Genomic DNA, 24366 nt, shown 5'->3' on the forward strand with positions numbered 1-24366 from the left:
TTTCTCATCTTTCAGTTTACTTAAACTTTTGGTGGAAATTAGTACTATTAGTCTCCCTTTCCTTTTTAGAAATCTCTACCCTTTTGACTCTTGCAATTTCCTAAATCTCCTCTTAAATGTCTCACTATCTTCATTGAGCCCTTTAATAATCTACACTGAGCTACCAGTTCCTACTTGCTCCTTCAAATAAAGGAGAAAGGAAGGCAAGGGGACACCTACGACTATATATTGTCCCTTGCAGGAAGCAAAGACCACCTAAATGAGAAGCATAAGCTATTTACTCAGAGCTTGTTATAGCAAGAAAATAAGCCAACATCACTTGCATTTGGCAGGGACTCAAAGGCAGGCAACAGAATGGGAAAGCTTTACAGTGGGGGGAAAAAAGGAACTCTTCAAGTATGTCTTGATTACAGGATATTGCCATGGATAACCTGGAGGTGGGCTAACTAGAAATCCAGCACCCTATGCAATGGTTTTAGGGAGTGTATATGGATTTCTCTGGTAGATCTTGAGTTGGAAACAAGCATAGGGGATAAAATTTTGGGAAGCTGGGGGTCATTACCTAAGTACTGACTAGTTTAGGCCAATTACTGCAGAAGCTATAGTTTGGGTTCCCAGAATGGTGACTACAAGATTATGGTCAAAGTTCTATTCTTATATGTGGTCTGACCTCATTGTTCCATTATCTCTCACCCTAAACTCCTAAAAGATGCTACTTTTAGAAACTAGCTCCTACTTCTGGTCCTGGTTTTCTACCATAATGTGTCTACCAGGATGGAGGCCGGATAGATATTCTCTCTTCTTAAACTCATTTAATCATTGACATGTTAATAGAACAACATATTCACTGTCATGCATGTAATGCCTGTGTGGGCACACAAAGAGAGAGCTTCTCAAATGTTAGGCAAGGCCATTTCTGTTTTTCGACCATGGTTTTGAAGATAGATGCAGTAATGTAAAATAACAGTTTTCCAGTGTTAAAGCTCTTATAGAATTTGTCTAGCAGGTTTTCCAGTCTGCACCAGAAAACTCCAGGAAAAAAATGACAGTATTTCAAATATTTAACTTTCCTCCTGATTAACACATAAATTAGAAAAAAAAATTAAATGTACTACTTTCCTTTTCCATTTACACTTCTTTTTTCCAGAATCACTTTATTTTTCTTCTGTTCTTTTATATCTGCTTCACAGAGAGTGATACATTTCCATTCTGAAATCTATATTGTGTCACCTGGACCAGGTATACTATAGTTATTTGAATCAAGAAGCAGATAAATCATGTGTGGTTGATAAAAGAGTTATATGATAGCAATGGAAAATGAATTATAATAAAAAAATAATTGTCTCTATTGAACTAGAAGGCAGGTATTGTGGGGCTTATTGTTGTATAAAGTCCTAAGATTTTACAGTTTTATGCAGCACTGCCATAAATCATGATACAAAACATTTCTGTATTTCACAAATCATGCATGTGCAATCCTTTTCATCATTTGACAGGAATATTTCAAGATCCATTAGGTGGTTTCTGCTGTGATTCTGTGAACAAAATCTGTTCTGTTCTTATGTACATCCAAGGAGAGGACAAAAATGTTTAACCAAGTCACATACCAGAGCCCTAAGCAACTGAGTCATCCTCAAAACTGAGGACAAAGCAAGGGAAGCATTTTCTTTCAGTGCTAACAACCTTTGAATTGAGCCTTCCACAAAATTCATTTTTAGAATTTAAAATGCTCAGATATAATGTGAAGAGTTCATTGAGTTTTGTCACATAATATTATCACTAAAATTAAGATATGGAACATTTATATTACATGGAAAATTCCTTCACACAACTCATCAGCCAGTCTACCCTACCCTCAACTCTTTGCCAAATATCTACTACTGTTCTGATTTCAAATACCATATATTAGTCTTGTCTGTTCTTGAATTTCATATAAATCCAGTTATATAGTGTGTACTCATTCCTATCTGACTCCTTTCATTCAATTTTTTGACAATATTTTTTTGTGTATAGCAATATTTCTTACCTTGTTATTGCTAAATTTGCTAAATATAATTCAGTTATATTAATACAGCATGCTTTGTGAATGCAATGGTATGGAAATGGTATGGCCTTAACAAAAGCAGAAGATATAAGAAGAGGTAGCAAGAATACACAGAAGAACTATACAAAAAAGATTTTCATGAACAAGATAATCACAATGGTGTGATCACTCATCTAGAGCCAGACACCCTGGAATGCGAAGTCAAGTGGACCTTAGGAAGCATCATTATGAACAAAGCTAGTGGAGGTGAAGGAATTCCAGTTGAGCTATTTCAAATCCTAAAAGATGATGGTATGAAAGTTCTGCACTTAATATGCCAACAAATTTGGAAAAGGCAACAGTGGCCACAGGACTGAAAAAGGTCAGTTTTCATTCCAATCCCAAAGAAAAGCAATGCCAAAGAATGCTCAAACTACCACACAATTGCAATCATCTCTCAAGCTAGTAAAGTAATGCTCAAAATTCTCCAAGCCAGATTTCAACAATAGATGAACCATGAACTTCCAGATGTTTAAGCTAGTTTTAGAAAAGGCAGAGGAGCCAGAGATCAAATAGCCAACATCCATTGGATCACCAAAAAAGCAAGAGTTCCAGAAAAACATCCATTTCAGCTTTATTGGTTATGCCAAAGCCTTTGTGCAGATCACCACAAACTGGAAAATTCTTCAAGAGATGGGAATACCAGACCACCTTGAGAAATCTGTATTCAGGTCAGGAAGCAACAGTTAGAACTGGACATGGAACCACAGATTGGTTCCAAATAGAAAAAGGAGTACATCAAGGCTGTATATTGTCACCCTGCTTATTTAACTTATATGCAGAGTATATCATGAGAAACACTGGGCTGGATGAAGCACAAACTTGAATGAAGATTGCTGGAAAAAATATCAATAACCTCAGATATGCAGATGACACCACCCTAAGTGGTGGCAGAAAGTGGCAGAAAGTGAAGAAGAACTAAAGAGCCTCTTGATGAAAGTGAAAGAGGAGAGTGAAAAAGTTGGCTTAAAGCTCAACATTCAGAAAATGAAGATCATGGCATCCAGTCCCATCACTTCATGGGAAATAGATGGGGAAACAGTGGAAAGAGTGGCAGACTTTATTTTTGGGGGCTCCAAAATCACTGCAGATGATGACTGCAGCCATGAAATTAAAAGATGCTTACTCTTTGGAAGAAAAGGTATGACCAACCTAGACAGCATATTCAAAAACAGACATTTCTTTGCCAACAAATGTCTGCCTAGTCAAGTCTATAGTTTTTCCAGTAGTATGTATGGATGTGAGAGTTGGAAGAAAGCTGAGCACTGAAGAATTGATACTTTTGAACTGTGGTGCTAGAGAAGACTCTTGAGAGTCCCTTGGACTGCAAGGAGATCCAGCCAATCCATCCTAAAGGAAATCAGTCCTGAATATTCATTGGAAGGACTGATGCTGAAATTCCAATACTTTAGCCACATGATGCGCAGCACTGACTTATTGGAAGAGACCCTGACACTGGGAAAGATTGAAGGTAGGAGGAGAAGGGGATGACAGAGGATGAGATGATTGGATAGCCTCATGACTCAATGGACATGAGTTTGAGTAAACTGTGGGAATTGGTGATGGACAGGGAGACTGGCGTGCTGCAGTCAATGGGGTCTCAAAGAGTTTGACATGACTAAGTGACTAAACTAAACTGAACTTTTGAATTATTTTACTGATGAAAATTTGGATCGTTTCCATTTTTTCTCACTGGGTGAAACTGCTGTGGATATTCCTTTAAGACTTTGTGTATATATGCACCCTCATTTCTCTTAGACATATACTTAGAAGTAGAATTACTGGTTCCTGCAATAGGTGTATGATTAAGAAGAAAGGAAACTGTCAAAGACTTTTTTCAAAATGGCTATATCATGTCACATTCCAATAAGCAATATGTGAGAATTTTCCTCTACATTGTCATTAACTCTTGGTATTGTCTACCTATAACCATTTTACTGTGGAAAATTCTGAAATATATGCGAATACCAGACCACCTGAACTGCCTCTTAAGAAACATGTATGCAGGTCAGGAAGCAACAGTTAGAACTGGACATGGAACAACAGACTGGTTCCAAATAGGAAAAGGAGTATGTCAAGGCTGTATATTGTCACCCTGCTTATTTAACTTATATGCAGAGTACATAATGAGAAACGCTGGACTGGAAGAAGCACAAGCTGGAATCAAGATTGCTGGTAGAAATATCAATAACCTCAGATATGCAGATGACACCGCCCGTATGGCAGAAAGTGATAAGGAACTAAAAAGCCTCTTGATGAAAGTGAAAGAGGAGAGTGAAAAAGTTGGCTTAAAGCTCAACATTCAGAAAATGAAGATCATGGCATCTGGTCCCATCACTTCATGGAAAATAGATGGGGAAACAGTGGAAACAGTGTCAGACTTTATCTTTTTGGGCTCCAAAATCACTGCAGATGGTGATTGCAGCCATGAAATTAAAAGACACTTACTCCTTGGAAGAAAAGTTATGACCAACCTAGATAGCATATTCAAAAGCAGAGACATTACTTTGCTAACCAAGGTCTGTTTAGTCAAGGCTATGGTTTTTCCTGTGGTCGTGTATGGATGTGAGTGTTGGACTGGGAAGAAAGCTGAGTGCCAAAGAATTGATGCTTTTGAACTGCGGTGTTGGAGAAGACTCTTGAGAGTCCCTTGGACTGCAAGGAGATCCAACCAATCCATTCTAAAGGAGATCAGGCCTGGGTGTTTGGAAGGAATGATGCTAAAGCTGAAACTCCAGTACTTTGGCCACCTCATGCGAAGAGTTGACTCACTGGAAAAGACTCTGATGCTGGGAGGGATTAGGGGCAGGAGGAAAAGGGATGACAGAGGATGAGATGGCTGGATGGCATCACTGACTTGATGGACGTGAGTCTGAGTGAACTCCGGGAGTTGGTGATGGACAGGGAGGCCTGGTGTGCTGCGATTCATGGGGTCGCAAAGAGTCAGACACAACTGAGCGACTGAACTTAACTGAACCGAACCATTTTGATTAGCATGGTATCTAGTTGTGACTTTAGTTTACATTTATCTGTTGACTAGTAATGTTGGATACCTTCTACATGTACTTCAGTAGTCTCCTAACTGATCTCCATGTGTCTGTTCCATAATTATTTTCTATAAATTGCAGCAGAAAAATCTCTTTTAAATAAATCATATTTCTCTTTGACTTCAGGTATTCTACAGTAAATATCAAGGATATAAGGTACTGAAAATGTTAATTATTGCTAAATTCTATATTATTATCTTGTGCTCCTTATCTCATTGATCCAATGTCTAACTAAGCTTGTATTCTGTTTTTTTCTTAGCCACCTTAAGTTTGTTACTCTTCCAGGATCTTTGTTCTTGCCTCTCTAAGTATAGAAATCTCTATTCCCAGATTTTCTCTCTCTCTCTCTCTTTTTTTTTCTGATGTTCAGTCCTAAGTCATATCTGACTCTTCACAACCCTATGGACTGCAGTATGCCAGGCTTCCCTACTTCCCTTACTATCTCCCAGACTTTACTCAAACTCATGTCCATTGAGTTGAAGATGTAATCCAACTATCTCATCCTCTGTCACCCCCTTCTCCTTCTGCCATCAGTCTTTGCCAGCAACAGGTTTTTTTTTTTTTTTTCCCAATGAGTCAGCTCTTCACAACAAATAGCCAAAGTTTTGGAGCTTCAGCTTCAGCATCAGCCCTTTCAGTGTATAGTCAGGGTTGGTTTCCTTTATGATTGACTGATTTGATCTCCTTGCAGTCCAAGGGACTCTCAAGCATCCTCTCCAGTGCCACAGTTCAAAAACACTCTTTGTGGTCCAACTCTCACATCCATACATGACTACTGGAAAAACCATTGCTTTGACTCTATGGACCTTTGTCGGCAAAATGATGTCTCTTCTTTTTAATATGCTGTCTAGGTTTATAATAGCTTTCCTTTCATGGAGCAAGTGTCTTTTAAGTTCATGGCTGCAGTCAACATCCACAGTGATTTTGGAGCCCAAGAAAGGAAAATCTATCACAGTTTTGACTTTTGACCATCTATTTGCCATGAAGATCTTCTCATAGACGCCTTCTTTTTACCAACAGTATTCAGGCTCATTTGTCACTTCCTCATAAAATATATTCTTTAATGCTCTTTTAAAACAACATATTCTCAACCCAATTTGCTATTACAGTAATGTCTCTTTTATTGTCTTCATGGATTTCCAATATCTGAAACTGAGCTGATTATTTGTTAGTTATCCTCATTTTGCCTATTATGTTTCCACTGGAATCTAGAATCTATTAGAGCATTAATTTTATTTTCAACCTCTCTCTTGTGTCTAGAAGTATACCTGTTATAGAGAAATGCTGAATAACTCCTCAGGTGTTAATTAAACAACATAAAGTTTAGATGGGATTTTGGTTGTTTTGAGTGTGCATTTTTGGTTGTTTCTTAGATAAAAAACCCTAAACCAGGCAGTTTTTCTTGACTTAAGTAGAAAGAAAGAACTTAGATTGAGTTATACTTGAATTTGTTTTCAGAATCTCAATATAAACAAAACAACAATTCTTTCTACTTGCCTCTGTCAGGACTCCACATCCATGTTCTCAGTACAAATGGGCTGCAGGGATGATTGAGGGTTATACTTTCAATATTTACTTAAGTTTTTTGAGATAACCAATTAAGTATTCAATTTAAGTTATGTTGTAGAAAAAAACATTATCAACAAAGCCATACATTCATGAGGACTTAAGATTAGTAAGGCATGCACTGTAACCATACAAAATAAATAACAAATCAATACTGAGAAACACAATAGCAGAAGACAAGAGTCCTATTACTTCTGGAAAACTGAATTAAGTCTGATAAATCTTCAAAATTTCTTTTAGGTTTAGTGCAGTATTATAAAACTATCAAAAGACATTTAAAATAATTTGATGAAAAGATTAAAACATTTTATTTAGAAGAATTCATAGCATGGATCCAATATTATAACAGAAGTCAAAAGGAAAAGCTCTATAAATTGGAAAACATGAATCACTCATACAAGTAAAAAACAAAGCACTGAGGTATCAAAGAAAAACTGTTAAAAATTACAGAAGAGGAAATAGTAATCACTAACAAATATATTAAAATATTAAGCCAAATGAAATCAAATAAGCACTACTGAAAATTAAGGTTATCAAATTATCACATTAGTTAGGATTTGAGTATTAATATGAATTATTGCTTTTCCATAGTGATTCTTCTATGTCTACACCTAAAGATTTTTTAAAGTAGCCATTTTATAATTTTGTGTTAATTCCTGCTATAAGTGAATCAGCTATATGTATTTATCCTCTCCCTCTTGAATTGTGCCCCCATCCCCAATCCCATCTATCTAGGTTACCACAAAATGGAGAAGACAGTGGCACCCCATTCCAGTACTCTTGCCTGGAAAATCTCATGGACAGAGGAGCCTGGTAGGCTACAGTCCCATGGGGTCGCTAAGAGTCAGACACGACTGAGCAACTTCACTTCCACCTTTCACTTTCATGCATTGGAGAAGGAAATGGCAACCCACTCCAGTGTTCTTGCCTGGAGAATCCCAGGGACGGGGGAGCCTGGTGGGCAGCCATCTATGGGGTCGCACAAAGTCGGACAGGACTGAAGCGACTTAGCAGCAGCAGCAGGTTACCACAAAACACCAAACTGAGCTTCCTGTGCTATATACAAGTTGGCTATCTATTTTATATTTGATATTATACATTTGTCAGTCCCAGTCTCTGTGTTATCCCAACTTCCCTTGCCCACTCTGTCTGCATGCCCATTGTCTACATCTGGATCTATTCCTGCCCTGTGTCCCAGGTAAAGAATCTGCCTACTGATGCAAGAGACATGAGAGACATGGGTTCGATCCCTGGTTCAGGAAGATCCCCCTAGAGGAGGAAATGGCAATCCATTCCAATATTGTTGCCTGGTAAATCCCATGAACAGAGGAGCCTTGCAGGACTACAGTCCATAGGGTCACAAAGAGTCAGACACAACTTAGTATGCATGTACCATTTTTCTAGATTCCACATATGTGTTAATATTACATATTTATTTTTCTCTTTCTGACTCACTTCTCTCTGTATGACAGACTCTAGGCCAATCCACATTCCTACAAATAATTTGAGTGAAACTTTTTGAAATATATATCTAAGAACAAATGTACTGGGTCATAAGTAAGTTGACATATTTTTTTGTTTACTTGGAATGAACTTGGTTTAACTTTATTGTTTCAGAGTAAACATATATAGCATCCTCTTTCAGTCTCCAAATTGTATGTTCACTCTAACTAGGTTGTGTGTATATTTAAATGATTAACTATTTCCAAGGTCTCTTCAGAATGGCTGTGTCAGTCTAAGCTCTTTTCAGCACTTTGTCAGAATTTATATATACCAACATCATTGCCAGCACAAGGCCATGCATAGATTTCTAATTTCTCTGGCCAAGTCAATATAAAAGACAGTTCATTGTGGTTTTAATTTGTATTTCTGTGATTATTAATAAGTTTGAGTACAACTTGTTAGATTTCCTATTTTATAAATTGCATGTTTACATTACCCACCATCTTTTTACATGTGTTCTTCAATATTCTTGGCTGATTTTTATAATTGGAAATAAAACATCAGCTTCTAAGAAGCAGCTGAATATGAGGACCATAAAAGCACTTAAGTCAACTTAAAAAATATTGGTTTGATAATAAAATTCCACTCTAGAGTTTTTCTTTGCTTTAGTATATTCAATAAATGATTGTTGGTTTTCAAGTAACACCTATATTCAACTCCTACTTGGTATTAACTTTTATCCTTTTTTTCAGATATGCATATATTTTATTTTAGTGTACTGGTGAAAAGTTTCTTTTTACCTGGTTCCATTATCCTTTTGTCATTTTGTTTGAAGTCAGAAAGCACAGCAAAAAAAGGAAGTGGGAAAGATAGCTACATTTTTATTTTGAGTAGACAGACTGATTCTGGACATGAGATAAGTGACAGAACTATCTGTATATAGCTGGGTTTGATCATCAGTTGGATGTCCCTGTTCAAGTCAGTTCCTCACAAGACAGTTGAGTTAATCTCTAAGAAGTGAGGTGTAATTTCAAGATATCTCATGCAGACTCTAAGATAGTAGTTTTTCAAAATAAATTCCCATAATTTTTTGTACGGTTATCATGAAAAGGATATTTCTTGTACTTATATTTCTTTCAATGTTAATTATAAAAAACACCAGGTAAATGATTTTTTAATCAGCTCGATCAGCATCCCAGTTTTCTAGAGTTTCTTCCAAGAGGTGTACTTTTTTCCAGAACATGCATTCACTCTTTCAGGGGTTAACAAGCTTAGTGCACAGTACATTTAAATACCTTTTGTACTGGAAACAATGCTATACTTCAAATTCAGAAAAGCACTTTTAACTGAGTGATCTTAGCATATTTAGCCATTAAGATTATATTTAAGTGATGTAAATGAGAAATTGGCATAAATAATTATACGTAACCTTTTTCTCTTGACCATCAACTAGAGAAATGTCTATTTGTTGTTATTCATTACATCACATCTTGATAGTGATTTTTACCTTCACATTAAAAACAAAAAAAAACCAGCCTTAATAGTTCCATGGCCAGTTTTATGTTTAGCCATCTTAATGAGTTATTAATATTACTTCCCTGTGGGTTAGATTTATTGCTGAGCAATCAGTCTTCAGTATGACCTCAAATTCCAAATCAAGCGTGTTATGCTCAATTTGGTAGGGCAATTTCAACACTGTTGGTATGGATACTAAATTTTTGTCAGTCTCACTTTGTGTCCTTGGTGAGTTCATTAAATTTTTGGATGGATGAGTATCTTTCTCTATGATATTTTACTTGTTGAAAATGGGGGAAGAAACAACTAATTAAAAATATGAAAGGCCTTTCATGCTAACAAATATAAAATAAAAAGTAAATTGAACAGTTAAATTTTAAATGTTTATACTACATGACTATCAAATATGATTAGTTGTAATGTTAATTTTACAATTTATCCAAAAACATTTGTAATTTGATTATACAAGGAAAATAACAGGGACAAAATTTTGATTCAGGACATAAACCAAGTTATTTTAAAATTTAGCCAGGAATAAAAAGGGGAGGAGGATAGTTGATGAAAAAAACCTTGGAGGCACAGTCAAGATATAATTTATTAGGCTTATTACAAAAATTATGAGCATATGAAGTATGGGTTTTTTACATCTTTTAAGTATCCAGGTGTAATTCATATAATTTATTGCTTAATCAATTTGCATTTTCTCTAAAATAATTGTATTTTGGTTCCTATTGCAATCTCATTTTCATTCCAAGTATACCTTCAACTTCCAACTACCCACTCCAAGTTTAGCTCAAACAGGCCTAAAAGTACATGTAAATTCTGGTAAGAGTAATGAGCTCAGAAACTCTAAAAAGTTCCCTGTATTTTGAGTTTTTCAGGATATCATGGTATATGGCTGTGATCTTGAAACAATTATAGACATTTGCCATGATCAGAGATGCTGCTGCTGCTAAGTCACTGTCCCACTCTGTGCGACCCCATAGATAGCAGCCCACCAGGCTCTGCTGTCCCTGGGATTCTCCAGGAGATGCTAGCTAGAAGCTAAAAACTATTCATGGGAAGAAGGACATAGTACAGGCAGAACCAAGAGTTGGAGGCACAAATATTGGAGTTAAACCAAACTTGAACTTCCTCTGCCTCTGGCTTTCCAGTTAGATGAATCAGTGTCATACCGTTTAAGATCAAGACTCCATGCATGTTTGTGTATAGCTCGTATTCTACAAAACCACAATGGATGCTATTCACATAGACCTCAGTATGTTCCTAGGTGTTTCAACATGATAATCTTAAAGCAGTTACCTCAGGGAAAAACATCCTAAAGTATGAAATATTTAATAATTGTTTACAGCTTTAGATAAGGCTCTTCACAATCTTTAACAAGGCTAAATATTAAATATTGCTAAAAGAGTAAGACTATGAGGATAATAGTGAGATTTGTTGTTATTCAATCACTAAGTTGTGTCCAACTCTTTGTGATGCCATGGGCTACAGCATGCCAAGCTCTGCTGTCTCTACCCTCTCCTGGAGTTGGCCCAGATTCATGTACATTGAGTTGATGATGCCATCTAACCATCTCATCCTCTGTCACTCCCTTCTCCTTTTACCTTTAACCTTTCCCAGCATCAGGGTCTTGTCCACGTAGTTGGCTCTTTTCAACAAGTAGCCAATGTATTGGAGCTTCAGCTTTAGCATCAGTTCTTCAAATATGGAGAAGGCAATGGCGACCCACTCCAGTATTCTTGCCTGGGAAATCCCATGGATGGAGGAGCCTAGTGGGCTGCAGTCCATGGGGTTGCAAAGAGTTGGACACGACTGAGCGAATTCACTTTCACTTTTCACTTCCATGCACTGGAGAAGGACATGGCAACCCACTCCAGTATTCTTGCCTGGAGAATCCCAGGGATGGAGGAGCCTGGTGGGCTGCCATCTACGGGATTGCACAGAGTCTGATTGATGACTGACATTACTTAGCAGCAGCAGCAGCTTCCAATGAATATTTAGGGTTTATTTCCTTTATGATTGACTGGTTTGATCTCCTTGCAGTCCAAGGAACTCTCAAGAGACTTCTCCAGTACCACAAATGGTAAACATAAATTATTTAGGCCCTCAGCCTTCATGGTGCAACTCTCACATCCATACATGGCTACTCAAAAAAGCGTAACTTTGACTATATGAACATTAGTTGGTAAAGTTATTTCTCTGCCTTTTAATATGCTGTCTAGGTTTGACATACCATGACATGCCATACCCTGGAGGAGGGCATGGCAACCCACTTCAGTAGTCTTGCCTGGAGAATCCCCACAGGCAGAGGAGCCTGGCAGGATGCAGTCCATGCAATCCCAAACAGTTGGTCAAGACTGAATAACTAAGCACTAGGTTTGATAGCTTTCTTTCCAAGGATCAAACATCCTTTAATTTCATGGCTTCAGTCACCATCCAGTGATTTTAGAGCTCAAGAAAATAAAATCTGTCACCACTTCCACATCTCCCCCTCTATTTGCCATGAACTGATGGAACCACGTGCCATGATCTTAGTTTTTTGAACGTCAATTTTCAAGCCAGCTTTTCACTCTCCTCTTTCAGCCTCCTCAAAAGGCTCTGTAGTTCCTCTTCACTTTCTGTCCTTAGAGTGGTATCATCTGCCTATTCGAGGTTGTTGATATTTCTCCCAGGAATCTTGATTCCAGCTTATGACTCATCCAGCCTGGTATTTCACATGATATAGTCTGCATATAAGTTAAACAAGAAGGGTAATGAATATACAGCTTTGTCATACTCCTTTCGTAGTTTGAACTAGATAATTGGTAATGTCTGACTCTAACTGTTGCTCTTGACCCTCATACAGGTTTCTCAAGAGATAGTAAGTTGGTCTGGTAATCCCATCTCTTTAAGAAATTTCCACAGCTTGTTGTGATCACACAATTAAAGGCTTTAGTGTAGCCAATGAAGTAGAGGTAGATGTTTTTCTGGAATTCTTTTGCTTTCTCCATGATCAAAAGAATGGTGGCAATTTGATCTCCAGTTCCTCTGTCTTTTTTAAAATCAGATTTTCATATCTGCAAGTACTTGCTTCATATACTACTGAAGCCTAATTTGGAGCATTTTGAGCCAAACCATGCTAGCATGTGAAATTAGCAAAATTATACAGTAGTTTGAGTGTTCTTTGGCATTTCCCTTCTTTGGGACTGGAATGAAAGCTGAAACTTTCCAGTCCTATAGACACTGCTGAGTATTCAAAATTTGCTGCCATAGTGAGTGCAGCACTTTAACAGCATCATCTTTTAAGATTTTAAACAGCTCAGCTGGAACTCCATCACCTTCACTAGGTTTGTATGTAATAATGCTTCATAAGGCCCACTTGACTTCAAACTCCAGGATGACTGGCTCTAAATGAGTGACCATGCCATCATAGTTATCTATGGGTTAAGACCTTTTTTGTATAGTTCTTCTGTGTATGCTTGCCATCTCTTCTTAATCTCTTTGGCTTCTGTTAGGTCCCTTCATTTCTGTCATTTGTTTTGCCCATTCTTGCATGAAATATTCCCTTGATATCTCCAATTCTTGAGGTGACCTCTAGTGTTTCCCATTGTTTTCCTTTATTTCTTTGCACTGTTCATTTAAGAAGGCTTTCTTAGCTCTCCTTGCTATTCTCTGGAACTCTGCATTCAGTTGAGTATGTTTCCCATTTCCCTTGCCTTTTGCTTCTCTTCTTTTCTCAACTATTTGGAAAACCTCTTTAGACAACCGCTTTGACTTCTTGCATTTCTTTCTCTTTGGGGTGGTTTTCGTCATTGCTTTCGTACAGTGTTATGAACCTCTGTCCATAATTCTTCAGGCACTTTGTCTATTAGATCTAATCCCTTAAATCTGTTCATCACCTCTACTGTATAATCATAAGGAATTTGACTTAGGTCATACTTGAATGGCCTAGTGGCTTTTCCCTACTTTCTTCAATTTAAGCCTGAGTTTTGCAATAATGAGCTCATGATTTGAGCCACAGTCAGCCCCAGGTCTTGGTTTTGCTGACTGTATAGAGCTTCTCATTTTCAGCTGCAAGAAACATAATCAGTCTGTTTTCAGTATTGACCATCTGGTGTGTAAAGTCCAGTGGGTTGCATTGGTACAAAAGGGTGTTTAGTACAACCAGTGTGTTCTCTTGACAAAACTCTGTTACACTTTACCCTGCCTCATTTTGTACTCCAAAGTTGAACTTGCCTGTTATTCCAGTTGTCTCTTGGCTTCCTACTTTTACATTCCAATTCCCTATGATTAAAAGGACATCTTATTTTTGTGTTAGTTCCAGAAGGTCTTGTAGGTCTTCATAGAACTGTTTAACTTCAGATTATTCAGCATTAGTGGTTGGGACATAGACTTGGATTACTGTGATTATGAATGGTTTGCCTTGGGAACAAATTTAGATTATTCTGTTATTTTTGAGGTTCCACCTGAGTACTGCATTTCAGACTCATTTTGACTATGAGGGCTATTCCATTTTTTAAAGGAATTCTTGCCCAAAGTAGTAGATGTAATGGTCATCTAAATAAATTTGCCCATTCTCATTCCCTGATAGCTCAGTTGGTAAAGAATCCACCTGCAAAGCAGGAGACCCCAGTTTGATTCCTGGGTCAGGAAGATCCCCTAGAAAAGGCATAGGCTACCCACTCCAGTATTCTTGGGCTTCCCTTGAGGTTCAGCTGGTAAAGAATCCACCTGCAGTGTGGGAGACCTGGGTTGGGAAGATCCTCTGGAGAAGGGAAAGGCTACCCACTCCATTATTCTTGCCTAGAGAATTCCATGGACTGTATAGTTCATGGATCATGAAAAGTCTGACATGACTGAGCAAGTTTCACTTTCATTTTCATTCTCATTCACTTTAGTTCACTGATTCCTAAGATGTCAATATTTAATCTTGCCATCTCCTGCTTGACCACATTCAATTTACCTTGATTCATAGGACCAGGTTCCTATGAAATATTGTTTGTTACAGCATTGGAGTTTACTTCTATCACCATACATCTCCACAACTGAGCATCATTTCTGCTTTGGCCCAGCCGCTTCATTCTTTCTGGAGCTATTAGTAGTTGCCCTCTGCTCTTCCCCAGGAACATATTGGACAGTTTCTGATCTGGAAGACTCATCTTCTGGTGTCTTATCTTTTTGCCTTTTCATAATATTCATGAAGTTTTTCTGGTAAGAATACTGGAAAGCATTGCTATTTCTTCCTCCAGTTAACCATGTTTTGTCAGAACTCTTCACTATGATCCACCCATCTTGGGTGCCCCTGCATAGCATGGTTCATAGCTTCATTGAGTTATGTGAGCCACTTTGCCAACACCAGGCTATGATTCATGAAGGGAAATAATGAGATTAGCAAAAGTTTAAGTAATATCATAATATGATTATTAATAGAATTATATTCAGCTGGAAATAACCTTTTCACTGAGCAGGTAGTATATGTAAAATAATACACTAGATGAAGCAGAGTGTACAAAATCATACCATCTGGAATTTGACATCATTTATAAAAATAACACACAAAAAATAGCTAAGTGCTTGGAAGCTCAGAAAGTGATAAAGCCTACTAATTGCTAGTAGAAATCTCTTCACTAAAGAGGTGGGACTTGGTTGTCTCTTGAAGAACAGAGCTTGATAGATTTTGAGAGATGTAAATATAGTAATGGTATTTTGCAAAGATATGAAATGCAGGAAACAAAAACAAAACAAACAAACAAACAAAAACAAATACACACAATAAAAACCCAGAAATTCTACAGATGAAAAGTACACTAATTGATGTGAAATAATTATTCAGTTCAGTCCAGTCGCTCATTCGTGTCCAACTCTTTGTGACCCCACGAATCGCGGCACGCCAGGCCTCCCTGTCCATCACCAACTCCCGGAGTTCACTGAGACTCAACGTCCATCGAGTTGGTGATGCCATCCAGCCATCTCATCCTCTGTCGTCCCCTTCTCCTCCTGCCCCCAATCCCTCCCAGCATCAGGGTCTTTTCAAATGAGTCAACTCTTCGCATGAGGTGGCCAAAGTACTGGAGTTTCAGCTTTAGCATCATTCCTTCCAAAGAACACCCAGGACTGATCTCCTTTAGGATGGACTGGTTGGATCTCCTTGCAGTCCAAGGGACTCTCAAGAGTCTTCTCCAACACCACAGTTCAAAAGCATCAATTCTTTGGCGCTCAGCTTTCTTCACAGTTCAATTCTCACATCCATAAATGACCACAGGAAAAATCATAGCCTTGACTAGACAAACCTTTGTTGGCAAAGTAATGTCTCTGCTTTTCAATATGCTATCTAGGTTGGTCATAAGTTTCCTTCCAAGGAGTAAGCGTCTTTTAATTTCATGGCTGCAATCACCATCTGCAGTGATTTTGGAGCCCCCCAAAATAAAGTCTGACACTGTTTCCACTGTTTCCCCATCTAATAATTATTATGGTGTCTTAAAAAATTTACAGTAACTAGAGAAAAAAATTAGTGAATTGGAATATACATCAATAGAAAATATTCATTATTAAGAGAAAGAGAAGAAATAAGAAAAATAAACAAATACTTAGAGATCCTTGGGACAACATCAGCATTTCTCTATATATGTATGTATCTGCACTAGGAATTCCAATATATATATTGTATACACAATATGTACATTCACGACATTTATATATATATATATATGAAAAATAAAAATTCACTAAAAATTCTGATGCTGATGTTGTCCCAAGGATCTCTAAGTATTTGCTTTTCTTATTTCTTTTCTTTCTCTTCTTAATGCATACTTTGTATTGATCTATATTCCAATATATGTGGGGCTTCCCTGATAGCTCAGTTGGTAAAGAATCCATCTGCAATGCAGGAGACCCCAGTTCAATTAATGGGTTGGGAAGGTCCACTGGAGAAGGGATAGTCTACCCACTCCAATATTCTTGGTCTTCCCTTGTGGTTCAGCTGGTAATGTCTCTGCCTGCAATTCAGGAGACCTGGGTTCGATCCCTAGGTTGGGAAGATCCTCTGGAGAAGGGAAAGGCTACCCACTCCAGAATTCTGGTTTAGAGAATTCGATGGACTGTATAGTCCATGGGATGGCAAAGAGTCAGACATAACTGAGTGACTTTCACTACTACACTACTACTATATATATATATGAATCTGAGAAATATATTCTCAGAGGGCTCAATCAAAACCTTGTGTGTACCAGAAGACCCCACAGAGACTGAGCCAGACCTGCCTTTAGGTGTTTGAGTGTCTCCTGCAGAGGTACGGGTCATCAGTGGTCTGCCACAAGGGCAGGGGCTCTGGCCACAGCAGACATGGGTGTGGCATAAGCCCTCTTGGAGGAGGTACCATTAACCCCAACACAGAGCCCTCAGAACTTACACAGGACTTGAGAAACAGACTCTTGGAGGGCACAACAAAATCTTGTGCACAAAAGGACCCAGGAGAAAGGTGCAGTGACCCCACAAGAGACTGACCCAGACTTGACTGTGAGTGTCCAAGAGTCACTGATGGAGGCATGGGTCAGTGGTGGCCTGCTGCAGGGTCAGAGACACTGAGTGTGGCAGTGCATGCATGGGACCTTTTGGAGAAGGTCACCAATATCTTCATTAACTCCACCATAGTTTTGACTCAGGTCAAACAACAGGGAGGGAACACAGCCCCACCCATCAACAGAAACTTGAATTGAAGATTTACTGAACATGGCTCCACCCATCAGAACAAGACCCAGTTTTCCCCTCAGTCAGGCTCTCCCATCAGGAAGCTTCCATAAACCTCTTATCTGTATCTAACACAGGGCAGACAAAATGAAAACTACAATCACAGAAACTAATCAAACTGTTCACATGGACCACAGCCTTGTCTAACTCAGGGAATCTATGAGCCATGCCATGTGGGGCCACACAAAACGGACAGGTCATGGTGGAGAGTTCTGACAAAATGTGGTCCACTGGAGAAGGGAATGGCAAACTACTTCAGTATTCTTGCCTTGAGAACCCCATGAAAAGTGTGAAAAGGCAAAAAGATAGGACACTGAAAGATGGACTCCCCAGGTCGGTAGGTGCCCAATATGCTACTGGAGGAGTGGAGAAATAACTCCAGAGAGAATGAAGAGATGGAGCCAAAGAGAAAACAACACCCAGCTGTGGATGTGACTGGTGATAGAAATAAAGTCTGATGCTATAAAGATCAATATTGCATAGAAACATGGAATGTTAGGTTCATGAATCAAGGAAATTGGAAGTGGTCAGTAAGGAAATGCAAGAGTGAACATCAACATTTTAGGAATCAGTGAACTAAAATGGACTGGATGGACGAATTTAACTCAGATGACCATTATATCTACTATTGTGGGTAAGAATCCCTTTAAAGAAGTGGAGTAGCCCTCATAGCCCACAAAAGAGCCAAAATGCAGTTATTGGGTGCAGTCTCAAAAATGACAGGATGATCTCTGCCCTGTTGGCCCTACATGGCAAACCATTCGATATCACAGTAATCCAAGTCTATGCCCCAACCAGTAATACTAATGAAGCTAAACTTGAATGATTCTATGAAGACCTACAAGAACTTCTAGAAGTAACACCCCTGCAAAATGTCCTTTTCATTATGGGGACTGTAATGCAAAAGTAGGAAGTCAAACAGACAAATTTGGCCTTGGAGTACAAAAAGAAGCAGGAAAAAAAGCTAACAGAGTTTTGCCAAGAGAACACACTGGACATAGCAAACACCCACTTCCAACAACACTAGAGATGACTCTATACATGGACATCACCAGATGGTCAATACCAAAATCAGATGGATTATATTCCTTGCAGCCAAAGATGGAGAAGCTCTATACAGGCAGCAAAAACAAGACTGGGAGTTGACTGTGCCTCAGATCATGAACTCCTTATAGCCAAATTCAGACTTAAGTTGAAGAAAGTAGGGAAAAAACACTAAAGCATTCAAACAAGAAGTAAATCATATCCCTGCATTTATACAGCCAAAGTGACAAATAGATTCAAGGGATTAGATCTGACAGACAGAGTGCCTGAAGAACTATGGACCCAAGGTTCATGACATTATACAGGAGGCAGTGATAAAGACCATCCCCAGAAAATAAATGCAAAATAGTTGTCTGAGGAGACCTTACAAATAGCTGAGAAAAGAAAAGAAGCTAAAGGCAAAGGAGAAAAGAAAAGATATACCCATATGAATGCAGAGTTCCAAAGAATATCAGGGAGAGATAAGAAAAACTTCCTCAGTGATCAAAGAAATGGAGGGAAAAAACTGAATGGGAAAGACTAGAAATTTCTTCAAGAAAATTAGAGATACCAAGGGAAATTTTCATGCAAAGACAGGCTCAATAAAGGACAGAAGTGATATGGATCTAATAGAAGCAGAAGATATTAAGAAGAGGTGGAAAGGTTACTCAGAAGAACTATACAAAAAAGATCTTCATGACCCAGATAACCACGATGATGTCATCACTCACCTAGAGAGAGACATCCTGCAATATGAAGTCAAGTGGGCCCTCAGATCAGATCAGATCAGATCAGTCACTCAGTCGTTACCGACTCTTTGCGACCCCATGAATTGCAGCACGCCAGGCCTCCCTGTCCATCACCAACTCCCGGAGTTCACTCAGACTCACGTCCATCGAGTCAGTGATGCCATCCAGCCATCTCATCCTCTGTCGTCCCCTTCTCCTCCTGCCCCCAATCCCTCCCAGCATCAGAGTCTTTTCCAATGAGTCAACTCTTCGCATGAGGTGGCCAAAGTACTGGAGTTTCAGCTTTAGCATCATTCCCTCCAAAGAAATCCCAGGGCTGATCTCCTTCAGAATGGACTGGTTGGATCTCCTTGCAGTCCAAGGGACTCTCAAGAGTCTTCTCCAACACCACAGTTCAAAAGCATCAATTCTTCGGCACTCAGCTTTCTTCACAGTCCAAATCTCACATCCATATATGACCACAGGAAAAACCATAGCCTTGACTAGATTAAACTTTGTTGGCAAAGTAATGTCTCTGCTTTTGAATATGCTATCTAGGTTGGTCATAACTTTTCTTCAAGGAGTAAGCGTCTTGTAATTTCATAGCTGCAATCACCATCTGCAGTGATTTTGGAGCCCCCCAAAATAAAGTCTGACACTGTTTCCACTGTTTCCCCATCTGTTTCCCATGAAGTGGTGGGACCGGATGCCATGATCTTCATTTTCTGAATGTTGAGCTTTAAGCCAACTTTTTCACTCTCCACTTTCACTTTCATCAAGAGGCTTTTGAGTTCCTCTTCACTTTCTGCCATAAGGGTGGTTTCATCTGCATATCTGAGGTTATTGATATTTCTCCCGGCAATCTTGATTCCAGCTTGTGCTTCTTCCAGTCCAGCATTTCTCATGATGTACTCTGCATATAAGTTAAATAAACAGGGTGACAATGTACAGCCTTGACCTACTCCTTTCCTGATTTGGAACCAGTCTGTTGTTCCATGTCCAGTTCTAACTGTTGCTTCCTGATCTGCAAACAAATTTCTCAAGAGGCAGATGAGGTGGTCTGGTTTTCCCATCTCTTTCAGAATTTTCCACAGTTTATTGTGATCCACACAGTCAAAGGCTTTGGCATAGTCAATAAAACAGAAATAGATATTTTCTGGAACTCTCTTGCTTTTTCTATGATCCAGTGGATGTTGGCAATTTGATCTCTGGTTCCTCTGCCTTTTCTAAAACCAGCTTGAACATCAGGAACTTCACGGTTCACATATTGCTGAAGCCTGGCTTGGAGAATTTTGAGCATTACTAGCGTGTGAGATAAGTGCAACTGTGCGGTAATTTTAGCATTCTTTGGCATTGCCTTTCTTTGGGATTGGAATGAAAATCGACCTTTTCCAGTCCTGTGGCCACTGCCGAGTTTTCCAAATTTGCTGGCATATTGAGTGCAGCACTTTCACAGCATCATCTTTCAGGTTTTGAAATAGCTCAGCTGGAATTTCATCACCTCCACTAGCTTTGTTTGTTGTGATGCTTTCTAAGGCCCACTTGACTTCACATTCCAGGATGTCTGGCTCTAGGTCAGTGATCACACCATCGTGATTATCTGGATCGTGAAGATCTTTTTTGTATGGTTCTTCTGTGTATTTTTGCCATCTCCTCTTTATATCTTCTGCTTCTGTTAGGTCCATACCATTTCTGTCCTTTATCGAGCTCATCTTTGCATGAAATGTTCCTTTGGTATCTCTGATTTTCTTGAAGAGATCCCTAGTCTTTCCCATTCTGTTGTTTTCCTCTATTTCTTTGCATTGATCGCTGAAGAAGGCTTTCTTATCTCTTCTTGCTATTCTTTGGAAATCTGCATTCAGATGTTTATATCTTCCCTTTTCTCCTTTGCTTTTCGCTTCTCTTCTTTTCACAGCTATTTAGGAAACATCATTACAAACAAAACTAGTGGAGGTGATGGAATTCCAGTTGAGCTAACTTAAATCCTAAAAGATGATGCTGTGAAAGTGCTGCACTGAAAATGCCAGCAAATTTGGAACTCAGCAGTGGCCAGTTTTCATGAAATGAAATGAAAAAGATCAGTTTTCATTCCAATTCCAGAGCAAGGAAATGCCAAAGAATGCTCAAACTACTGCACAATTGCACTCACTCACACGCTAGCAAAGTAATGCTCAAAATTCTCCAAGCCAGGCTTCAGTAATATGTGAACTGTGAAATTTCAGATGTTCAAGCTGGATTTAGAAAAGGCAGAGGAACCAGAGATCAAATTGCCAACAGCCTTTGGATCATCGAAAAAGCAAGAGAGTTCCAGAAAAATGTCTATTTCTGCTCTATTGACAATGCCAAAGCCTTTGACTCTGTGGATAACAACAAATTGGAAAATTCTTAAAAAGATTGGAGTACCAAACCACCTTACCTGCCTCCTGAGAAATCTGTATGCTGGTCAAGAAGCAACAGCTAGAACTGAACATGGAACAACAGACTGCTTCCAAATCAGGAAAGGAGTACGTCAAGGCTGTATATTGCCATCCTGCTTATTTAACTTATAGGTAGAGAACATCATGTGAAATGCCAGGCTGGATGAAGTGCAAGCTTGAATGAAGATTGTTTGGAGAAATATCAATAACTTCAAATATGCAGATGACACCACCCTTATGGCAGAAAGTGAAGAAGAACTAAAAAGCCTCTTGATGAAAGTGAAACAGAAGAGTGGAAAAGTTGGCTTAAAACACAACATCATGGCATCTGGTCCCATCACTTCATGACAAATAAATGGGATGAAAATGGAAACAGTGACAGCTTTTATTTTATTTTTATTTTTTTGGCTCCAAAATCACTGAAGATGGTGTTTGCAGCCATGAAATTAAAAGATGCCTGCTCTTTGGAAGGAAAGCTATGACCAACCTAGACAGCATATTAAAAAGCAGAGACATTACTTTGCCAACAAAGTCCGTCTAATCAAAGCTGTTTCTAGTTTTTCCAGTAGTCATGTATGGATGTGAGACTTGAACTATAAAGAAAGCTGAGTGCTGAAGAATTGATGCTTCTAAACTGTGGTGTTAGAGAAGACTCTTGAGAGTCCCTTGGACTGCAAGGAGATCCAACCAATCAATCCTAAAGGACATCTGTCCTGAATATTCATTGGAAGGACTGATACTCAAGCTTAAACTCCAGTACTTTGGCCACCTGATGCAAAGAACTGACTCATTGGAAAAGACCCTAATGCTAGTAAAGTTTGAAGTTGGGAGAAGAAGGGGACAACAGAGGATGAGATGGTTGGATGGCATCACCAACACAATGGATAAGATTTTGAGCAAGCTTTGGGATATGGTGATGGACAGGGAAGCCTTGCATGCTACAGTCCTTGGGGTCACAAAGAGTCAGAATCTACTGTGTTACTGAATTGAACTGAGAAATAGAAGAGAATATGGGCAACATTTTTTGGAAAATAATGACTAAAATTTCATTAAAGTGATAAAAACATCATAAATCCACAGATCCATATATGATAAACCCAAAGTAGTCCACACCAAGTATATCACAGTCAAACTGGTAAACACCAAATCAAAGGAAAAATATTGTAAAATGAAAGGGGGAAAGAATACTTCTTTTGGTGCACAACAATAATGCAAGTAAAAGCTGATTGTTCATAATAATAGTGGAGACCTGAGGCCAGAGGGATGAAAAATTCCAACTGTGTGTGGTAGAGGACGAAATGGGAAACACCGTTAATTAGAAATTCTGGATCTATCAAGGGCCTCCCTGGTGGCTCAGATGGTAGAGAATCTGCCTCCAATGCAGGAGACCTGGGTTTGATCCCTGGTTTGGGAAGACCCCCTGAAACAGGGCATGGCAACCCACTCCAGTATTCTTGCCCCACAGAAGTATAAGATAATAATTACATTGTATGCATGAATGTATAAGACAGAGATATTTGACAGTAATAGCACAAAGGAGGCAGAGAAGGCAATGGCACCCCACTCCAGTACTCTTGCCTGCAAGGCTGCAGTCCATGGGGTAGCTGAGGTTGGGACACGACTGAGCGACTTCACTTTCACTTTTCACTTTCATGCATTGGAAAAGGAAATGGCAACCCACTCCAGTGTTCTTGCTTGGAGAATCCCAGGGACTGGGGAGCCTGGTGGGCTGCCATCTATGGGGTCGCACAGAGTCAGACACGACTGAAGCGACTTAGCAGCAGCAGCAGCACGAAGGAGGAAAGAGGATAAAACTTCTATTTAAGTAAAGTTTCTTTATTGTACTAAAATTAAATTAATATTAATTCAATTAAACTGTTATAAATTAACTGCTTATAACCTATAGAACAATCTGTAAGAGAATAAATACAAGGCATATAGTGACAAAATCAACAAAGATTTTAAAATGTTTTGATAAATTTTCCAATAAAAACTAGACAATTCCAAATTTCAAAAAGACTAATTTTGATTCCTGCATTTGTTTGCTGTCTTTGCTTTCTAGTCATTGGCTATTTCATTGCATAAAAAGAGTATTAGTAAGTTCAAGAAAGGAGATGAATAATCATGGTGATGGCCATCTTAAAGATGTATCTAGAATCTCTAAATTTGACATAATCCAGAACAATAGAACTGCTCTCACTGCTGTAGTGACATTATAGAAACTTCCATAAGTACCTGTATAAATTACTGAACAAATGATCTGACCATGTCACACTTTTCCTCTTGCCTACTTATTATGTACACTATTACGGACCTCTCTACTTATAGAGTAACTTTGAGGCTCATGTGTGTGAGAGAACGAATTAATGCTTGTGCTTTCTCAGTCCATTTCAAATTAATGTGGTGTGGAGTGGTCAGAAGAGATTTCACTGTCCCTCTGCTGGTCTTCCTTCTGTCCAATGAGTTCTGTTAAACGATCCCTGTAAGAGACATCCTTCATTCCTGGCTCACAAAATTGAGTTCTGAATAGCATTGTTTTTAGGGTATGGAATTCAACAGATGGTACCAAATGGCCAATATTTTAAGCTACTTCCTGAGGGTAGATCTCCAGCTGAGCCTCTCTTTCAGCCTCATTCTCATTGAGTTTAATTGTGTGTTCACTCATTTCAACACTATCCCACGAGCAGTACTCAGGTTCCCCTTTTAGAAGATGTCACTGTGTATATTAGCAAATATAAAGCTTAAGTCTCATAGTGTCTGTTTTTCTGCTTGTATTATCTTCAAACAAGATCTTATTTTTAAATGAATGTGTTACA

General features: G+C 38.7%; 1 non-coding gene across 1 annotated transcript; it reads left to right on the forward strand.

The window, feature by feature from the left end:
* Positions 1-972: 972 nt before the first annotated feature.
* LOC133257870 (U7 small nuclear RNA) lies at positions 973-1034 on the forward strand. Its single transcript, XR_009739730.1, has one exon. It is a non-coding gene; the product is annotated as a U7 small nuclear RNA (small nuclear RNA).
* The last annotated feature ends 23332 nt before the right edge of the window (positions 1035-24366 follow it).

This window comes from Bos javanicus, chromosome 11 (genome assembly GCF_032452875.1).
Source record: "Bos javanicus breed banteng chromosome 11, ARS-OSU_banteng_1.0, whole genome shotgun sequence".
In the NCBI taxonomy this organism is placed as follows: domain Eukaryota; kingdom Metazoa; phylum Chordata; class Mammalia; order Artiodactyla; family Bovidae; genus Bos; species Bos javanicus.